At 44.3% G+C, this 8992-nt stretch overlaps 1 protein-coding gene across 1 annotated transcript in view; it reads left to right on the forward strand.

The window, feature by feature from the left end:
• rhobtb4 (Rho related BTB domain containing 4) overlaps window positions 1-508 on the forward strand; it is a 40106-nt gene extending 39598 nt beyond the window's left edge. Inside the window, 1 exon segment of the mRNA XM_046348017.1 lies at window positions 1-508. This exon segment is cut by the window's left edge and continues 1730 nt beyond it. The gene's annotated coding sequence lies outside the window, so the exon portion shown is untranslated.
• Window positions 509-8992: the final 8484 nt, after the last annotated feature.

Raw genomic sequence — 8992 nt, forward strand, 5'->3', positions numbered from 1 at the left:
GTACCATCATCAACCGTCACCCGGAGCAAGCAGGAGTTTTCTCCCCTACCTGTTTATATCCTTGATTCCAGTAGCTTTTGACTTTTTTATTTTATTCCAGTTGTATTTGAAAGGCAACTTTAGCTGTTTGTCCTCACATAGTGTTGAAAGGTATTATACCAAAAATGAAGCTGTGACATGTTCTCTCCCTCCTGTCTCCTCTCCTCCTCCATAACATGGCAAATATGGGAGGAAAGGAAAAAGGGATTAGGAAAGGAGGAATAATCATTTGATCCCTGTCTGTGTGTCTTTAAAGCTGTAGTGTCAGGTAAAACCCAAGTGTCACTGCAGCACATTCTTTCACACCTCTAGCTGGAATTGAAAACGGTGCTCAATATGTCTACTAAAAGACACTATGACACACACTTACACACACACACACACACACACACACACACACACACACACACACACACACACACACACACACACACACACACACACACACACACACACACACACACACACACACACACACACACAGACACACTTAAGCATACACACACACACACACTTAAGCATACACACACACACTTAAGCATACACACACACACACACACACACACACACACACACACACACACACACACACACACACACACACACACTTAAGCATACACACACACACTTAAGCATACACACACACACTTAAGCATACACACACACACTTAAGCATACACACACACACACACACTTAAGCATACACACACACACACACACACACACACACACTTAAGCATACACACACACACTTACATACACACACACACACACTTAAACATACACACACACACTTACATACACACACACACACACACACACACTTAAACATACATGCACACCTTGTTCCTTTTCTGTCCACTAATGTTGAAATGTCAGCCCAGTCCTTCATCAGTGTTAATATGCAGGAACCTGATCTACAAAGATAATGTTACATTCACATCTGATGCACAAGTGTCCTATGAACGGTTTAGGATCTCTTGGAAAAGCTTGAGAGGTTTTGGGTTATTTTTCCTTATCCAAAGGTGTGTGGCAGTCTAATAGGCGTTGTGTTCGTGAATATATTCAGAGTATTATTCATTTCAATGATGGTCGTTTCAGTATGAGTAGAGTTGAATCTTAACATTAAGTTAAATACATAATTTGCAATACAGTATTAGACCAAATATTGGACTTGCTTTTAGTTTCAGAGTGCAGTTTTATTTATTTGTGAGGGAGTGTGATGTTTCAATCAGTTGTTAACAAAGAGGATGCAGTTCCATCTTTTAGTTGAATGCTATTGGAGTTGGATGTTGAACTGCTGAGGAACTCTTCATAACCCACTGCACCTTTAAGATCTCCATGAATCCACCACAGTGTATCAGAACAGGTGTGTTGAAAGAAGAAGAGAACTAGTAAAGCGTTGCTACTGTGTTTAATTTTCTTCTCTTTAGGAGTGGCTCACTCTCTCCCCCCCTGCCTGGCTCTCTCTCTCTCCCGTCTGCCTGGCTCACTCTCTCTCTCTCCCGTCTGCCTGGCTCCCTCTCTCTCTCTCCCGTCTGCCTGGCTCACTCTCTCCCCCCTGCCTGGCTCTCTCTCTCCCCCTGCCTGGCTCACTCTCTCTCTCCCGTCTGCCTGGCTCACTCACTCTCTCTCCCGTCTGCCTGGCTCACTCTCTCTCTCTCCCGTCTGCCTGGCTCACTCTCTCTCTCCCGTCTGCCTGGCTCACTCTCTCTCTCCCGTCTGCCTGGCTCACTCTCTCTCTCCCGTCTGCCTGGCTCACTCTCTCTCTCCCGTCTGCCTGGCTCACTCTCTCTCCCGTCTGCCTGGCTCACTCTCTCTCTCCCGTCTGCCTGGCCTCCCGGCTCACTCTCTCTCTCTCCCGTCTGCCTGGCTCACTCTCTCTCCCGTCCCCTCTCTCTCCCCGTCTGCCTGGCTCACTCTCTCTCTCCCCGTCTGCCTGGCTCACTCTCTCTCTCCCCGTCTGCCTGGCTCACTCTCTCTCTCCCCGTCTGCCTGGCTCACTCTCTCCTCTCTCTCCCCGTCTGCCTGGCTCACTCTCTCCTCTCTCTCCCCGTCTGCCTGGCTCACTCTCTCCTCTCTCTCCCCGTCTGCCTGGCTCACTCTCTCCTCTCTCTCCCCGTCTGCCTGGCTCACTCTCTCTCTCCCCGTCTGCCTGGCTCACTCTCTCTCTCCCCGTCTGCCTGGCTCACTCTCTCCTCTCTCTCCCCGTCTGCCTGGCTCACTCTCTCCTCTCTCTCCCCGTCTGCCTGGCTCACTCTCTCTCTCCCCGTCTGCCTGGCTCACTCTCTCCTCTCTCTCCCCGTCTGCCTGGCTCACTCTTCTCTCCCCCCTGCCTGGTTCACTCTCTCTCCCCCCTGCCTGGTTCAATCTCTCTCCCCCCAATGTGGGGGAAAACAAGTCTTTTTGACACGTTCTTTATTAAGCACTGTTGTTCTATTTGTGGATTTGAGATTTCATGTAACATTTTTATCATATAATAGGGGCTCTTATCCGGAGTGAATATGGTTCAATTCCTTGCTCAAGGCAAAGTTGTCACCTCTGGGATTAGAACAACAACCTTTCGGTTACTGATCCAACGCTCTTACCCGCTAGGCTACTTGCCGACGGTGACTAACAGCGGGAGTTGGATAGATGGTGTGAAACATGGCTCGGTTTGCTTTTCTCCACAGAAGACATGTTTTAAGTCTTCAACGGCTACTGAAATAGCTGTACGGTAGGATCTCACGGGACCCAAGTGAGAATTGGGCTGACCTTACCAACAAAATATAGAAGGGAAAGTAACCCAGGCTGACCTTACCAACAAAATATAGAAGGGAAAGTAACCCGGGCTGACCTTACCAACAAAATATAGAAGGGAAAATAACCCAGGCTGACCTTACCAACAAAATATAGAAGGGAAAATAACCCAGGCTGACCTTACCAACAAAATATAGAAGGGAAAATAACCCAGGCTGACCTTACCAACAAAATATAGAAGGGAAAGTAACCCAGGCTGACCTTACCAACAAAATATAGAAGGGAAAATAACCCAGGCATCTTAAAAATAGTCCTAGCGCCCCTATTTAGGGCTGGGATATTAGAACATTCATCTGGGGTTGACGTGGGGACATACAGATGTTTTCACTTCATGACCCCTGTCTATGAGGAGTTATTTGAGTCCGACTAATGGTTATTTGAGTCCGACTAATGGTAGACATGCCCTACAAAGCCTTCCCTCATGGTTTGTGCCTTAAAAATGTACATCCACTATGAGGAACCGAGTATACTCTTAAGTGTGTAGTGTAGTTTTAAGGTAGTTGTATACAGTTACAGACAGGTTCTGCAAAGGATAATAGCTGAACTGATTGATTTAGTGTCTGGTTATGCTAACACACCCAGTCTCACCCCCCACCCAGGCCAGAGAGGCAGGTCTCTCCCTGGTCTGTCTCCCACAACTGAGCCTCCCTCTGGGGCAACAGACCCCAGCCCTCCTGGAGAGACACTGGGTCTGCTGGTGGTCAGTCAACGACAGTCCTTAAATTAGTAGATGAAGGGGATTTCATATATTGTATGGTCTGTTTCTGGTTGGCAAACTGATTGAGTCAGTCCTAAACCAGCAGAGGAGCCACTGTAAACCGATAGAGACCCAGGGTTAGACACCTTTGACCTCGCGGATACCAAAGCTGACAGGAAGAGGATACTGGTTTCCTTGTGTGAATGATGGTCAATACTTGTGGGATGTGGTTATTAGTATTTTTGCATGGTGGCCTAATTTTGGCATTGTAATGACACTTTTCTCTTGACTTTTAATATTGGATTGCACTTTTCTTATTTTCTGTCGTTTTACCTCTGCCTATTTGTGCTTGGCATGGACTACTTCTTTCAAAAGTTTATAAAAAAACAATGATATTTTGTAGCATGGAGTCTCCTTTTGTTTTCTAACGGTCCATGTGGTGTACTTGGTTTTATTGAGTGGGTGTCTCATGCTCACGGACAAAGACAAACTGGACTCAGTGGTATTATTCATAGCATTAGTGGCTGACATTGAAGCCTGCGTCTATACTGTGGGAAACCTCTTTAGTCATAATATTCAAATTTTATATAATATTATTCTCAGAATAACATTGACGGTACACAGGAATTTGACAGAGATGTCTTGCTTCTTGTACACTGTTATAGCATTATCTTAGCACTGTTCTGTGGTGTATTGGAAGCAGCAGGTTAGATATGAGACATGGTGTTCTTGGGTTGCCAGCTGTTGGGCATGTGGTTGCCCCAGGAATTGACAGTGCTAGTACAGTACATAGTTGTAGTTTGCCACTCAAGTTCTAACACTAAATTAATCCATACACCTTGAGAATGTCCCATTTATACAACTGGCTGCCTTGGGAGCTAAATGGACTGTTTTCATTGGACTTGTAAAACAATTCCTTGGCTTTGACCAGCCACCGATAGTTGAGCCACATTTTCCCCTAGAGGCTCATTTCTGTAACTTCGCATTTGGTGTGAGATGATGGACTATCATTTGAACTGCGGTTACTGCACTACTGTCATTTAGTCCAGACTCTTTTATGATGTCACTTTAACATCACCCTAGTTCAGATTAGCTATAGAGTGTAGTGGTATAAACTCAAGAAAACATGAGTGTTCCTATGAGAATTTGCTGTAGCATTGATTAAGCTAATATTTTCTAACATGACATTTATTCATGGAAAGCAACCATTGTTGTTTGCCTCTGGCCTGGCGTCTCCTGTGCCTTTTCAGATATTCTCACGCTGTTGCCTGTCTCCCCGAGCCCTCGGCTTGCCATATGCATGAGGGGGCCTCCAAACCACTGCCTTCTGGGTTCAGGTTGGCACCCAAGCTAAAAACACACACGCGCGCACACATTCAACCAGGCAGCTTTCCTTCTTGTCTCTTAGTGCCTGTGGATCGACCCATCTTTCGTAAATCCTATGCTGTGTACCAGAGAGGCTCTGCTAATGAGGCCTACGGTAGTCTACAGTAGTAAGGCACCCGACTTGGAAGCTTACAAATATGTCACCCAAACCTTGTTACATCATCCAAACAAGCTAAGCTATAGATAATAAACTGTGGAAAAGACATTGAGATCCAACAGATTTCAGATTTCGTAACAAACTGATCTTTTGCACTCGGCAGTCTGTCAAGGCCTGCACTTTCCGTCTATTATGTAGCCTTTAAACCATGTGTGTACTATTAAACCAAGATTTACCAGCTTGCCTGAGCAGTCAGAAACAACTTCAATCCAAATCTGGCTCCTGCTCCCTCTCTCTCTCTCTCTCCTTGGTAAAGGCTTTTTAGACAGAGACTGCGGTTGTGGAGAACTGGGCTCTTAATTTGAAATGTAGGGCGGGAGTCTCATCTGTAAAGACTGAGACACTTCCACAGCAGTACTGTGTCTACCATTTTGACTCGAAAAGGCAAAACTGCTCCTTTGCTATAATGGTATTCCACAGTTAACTTCGTAAACCCAACCTCCACTTGTTTGACCCAAAGCTAGCTGTTAGCCTAGAGAATCCTGTCTCGAAAGTGGCCCAGGACATAGAGCTGGGAGGGGGAGAGACAGGGGCCGTAGTAGGGTGAAGATGAATCTCTGCTCTGTGACTTTTCAGTGTGATTTATGCATATTATTATTATTATTATGCACTTTTGTTTCCCCCTTCTAATTTCATTTTCCAGTTCAAAGTGATATTAACTGCTTGTGTTAATACATTTATGAAACAACACACCACATACACAATACTAAGGGCTTTTAAAAAAAGACAACAATCAGAATGTTTTGCTGCTTTTGAAAAATAAAAATAAAAATTATTTAATATTTTTGAACCACTGTGATTTGTATAAAAAATAATAATAATAATTAAACATGTTTTTTTGCTGTTTAAGTATTTTAATATTTGACCTCAGGTTTTGTTAAAAATGTCTGTATATCTGTATGGTTCCTACACAATGAGTGCTGGGAGACAACCTGTGGACCTATTGGAAGGATCCCTGCTTTGGCCTATACAGAGGAAAGCATGAAGATGTGAAGCTGCCACATGTACACACACACACACACACTGGCTCTTTGTCTCTGTTTCTACAGAGGCACATCTCTAGTGTCAGCTAAGCAACACACACACACACACCCAGCAAGTCACCTCAAGGTTTGTTATTAATGCTGCTGTTATAGTGACCAGCCTCCTGTGCTGCTGTTATAGTGACCAGCCTCCTGTGCTGCTGTTTATTTCTCCAAGGTGGAGAAAAGGCAGGAGAAGATAAGAGAGAACAGTGAAGTTCATTTGGCACAAGACAAACTGGATGAGATTTGTGAGATCATAGGAGACATTGGCATCTGTCGTCTACTTCACCGATCAGTAGAGAATAACGTACCAGTTTATCTACGGTACCGTTCAAAAGTTGGGGTCACTTAGAAATGTCCTTGTTTTTGAAAGAAAATATATATTTTTTTGTCCATTAAAATAACAGAAAATTGATCAGAAATACAGTAGACAATTGAGAGTGCTTGAAATGCACAAATTCACAGCGCCGACTGGTCCAAGGAAGAGAGGAAAGGCTGCCAGATTTGGTCAAATGTTGACAATTTATTGTTCAGAAATGCTTATTTTCCACCATAAGTTGCAAATAAATGAATAAAACATCCTACAATTTGATTTTCTGGATTTTTTTCTCTCATTTTGTCTGTCATAGTTGACGTGTACCTATGATGAAAATTACAGGCCTCTCATCTTTTTAAGTGGGAGAACTTGCACAATTGGTGGCTGACTAAATACTTTTTTGCCCCACTGTATATCTAATTCTTTCTAAGTGTGCAGTGTTTGCCAATTCGCTGAGCCATAATTTGGTAGAGGGTGCTTCCCTCCTTTTCCGAAACAACAAGATACATTTTTTTTGCCGAAATGAGACTGTAAGAGATGAGTTGTTTTGGGGGGTTGGTTAATCCGTTTGGGAAATCAGAAACTCCCAGGATTATCAGAAGTGGGTCTGGGTCTATTGCAATCTCCAGAATTTCAGAGAGAATCCTAAAAATTCCCACACCAATAACCATATAAGCTAGAGCATAGGGCAAAGCAGTGGAGTAGTGTACCCTGCGCAGCCTGACATTTATCACACATAGGGGATGTATCAGGAAATATCCTATGCAGTTTATTTTGGGAATAGTGTCATCTGTGTAATGCCTTGAATTGTATGAGATGATGTCTGGAGTTAATGGAGCAGGTGTGGATATACTCCAAGCTCTCTTCCCAGTCTGCCACAGAAATATCAGTCCCTAGCCCTTCCTCACATCTTGCCTTTATGGCATCTGTAGAAGGTGTGCTAACAGATTGAAAAGCGTCATATGGACGACATATCAGTTTGTCGGAGGTTGGGAATATTTTTATGCATCCGTCAAGCATGGAAGGTTTGAAACAGCTGATTTTTTATGGAATATCTACAAAGGCATACAGAGGCCCATTATCAGCAACCATCACGCCTGTGTTCCAATGGCACGTTGTGTTAACTAATCCAAGTTTATCATTTTAAAAGGCTAATTGATCATTAGAAACCCCTTTTGCAATTATGTTAGCACAGCTGAAAACTGTTGTTCCGATGAAAGAAGCAATAAAACTGTCCTTTAGACTCGTTTTAATGGACAAAAAATGTGCTTTTCTTTCAAAAACAAGGGTATTTCTAAGTGAGCCCAACCTTTTGAACGGTAGTGTATGTCCCAACAGTGAGTGTTCACTGTAATCTCAATGCCCACACAAACTGAGCCGTAGTCCCATTTTGAACCGTCGTTCCCCAGCTTTCTCTGCTTGTTCCCACCAACACACAATGGCTTTCTGACAAGACATCTAGCAGTCTGCCTGTATCCATGACAATATTCTACTTTCCACAGTTTCCTGGAAGGTTCTGGAAGTCAGACAGACTGAATACTGAGTCAGCACAAACCCATGCCATTTGGCTCACTGCTCTACTCATAGGACACATTAAGCATTAATATATTTTACTTTCAGCTTTCAGACTTTCTTGTTTTAATAGAGAAAGTCTGGTAAGGGTTTAGTGAACAGCACTTGAACTGGGCTGGGAATCGCTGGGTTGCCATGGTGACTTGTAGTGATATGGCTGATGGGTCACATCAGAAATGCAGTGGGGGGTTAAGGGTCATGGAGTTCTTGTACCCAGCAATCTCAACCGGTGTGCTTGTGTGCATCTGCTTGTGTGCCTTGTGTTAATTGGTTTATGGCAATAACAACCCTCCCATGTGCCCCAATGTTGACAACACCCATTCATCACCAGAAACACAAGTCCAGCTGCCACCCAGAGTCCTTAACTCACCAAATTTCTCCTCATATTGCAGTAAATGTGAGCATTTCCAGATGTGTGGTGGTTACTGCTGGTTTGTTGTGTCATCTGTCCACTGGCATTGGTGAAGCCCTGATTACAGGCCTGAACGATGTGTCCTGTGATGTGATGTGTACCTAGTTCCCACTGAGCACCAACGCCAGGCCGCCACAGCCTCGCTTAACGCAGTCTGTGATACACAGTGACATCATCATCCCCACATGAGGCTGTCGTTTCAGTTTTCTCCAGGGAAAAGAAAAGAAATGTGAAGAACGGAGGGAGAATATTGCCTTCCAGTTGACTACAATATATCTGAGCTGAAAGTATAGATAATAGACTCGAAGTACCTGGGGGTCGGGGTTCTTTACAACAGAGGCTTCTGAGGCTAGTGAGCGTAAACTGCAATGCACTATTCTGTAGCGGACATGAGTCGGCCATGGTCACGTGACGACGTAGCTCCGCCCACAAACTTCAAAACCAGTTACTGCCCTCAGCCCAAGGAATTTCCTCTTGGTCTAACAGTCTAGGATGTTGGTTGCTCCTGTGGGAGATCCGGGTTTATACCCCGTGTGTAACACACTCTTGGATGGAAAAGCAGTGAAAAGATGTTTGTTGTTCACATGCA

The sequence above is a fragment of the Oncorhynchus gorbuscha genome, linkage group LG04 (assembly GCF_021184085.1).
Source record: "Oncorhynchus gorbuscha isolate QuinsamMale2020 ecotype Even-year linkage group LG04, OgorEven_v1.0, whole genome shotgun sequence".
NCBI classification, from domain to species: domain Eukaryota; kingdom Metazoa; phylum Chordata; class Actinopteri; order Salmoniformes; family Salmonidae; genus Oncorhynchus; species Oncorhynchus gorbuscha.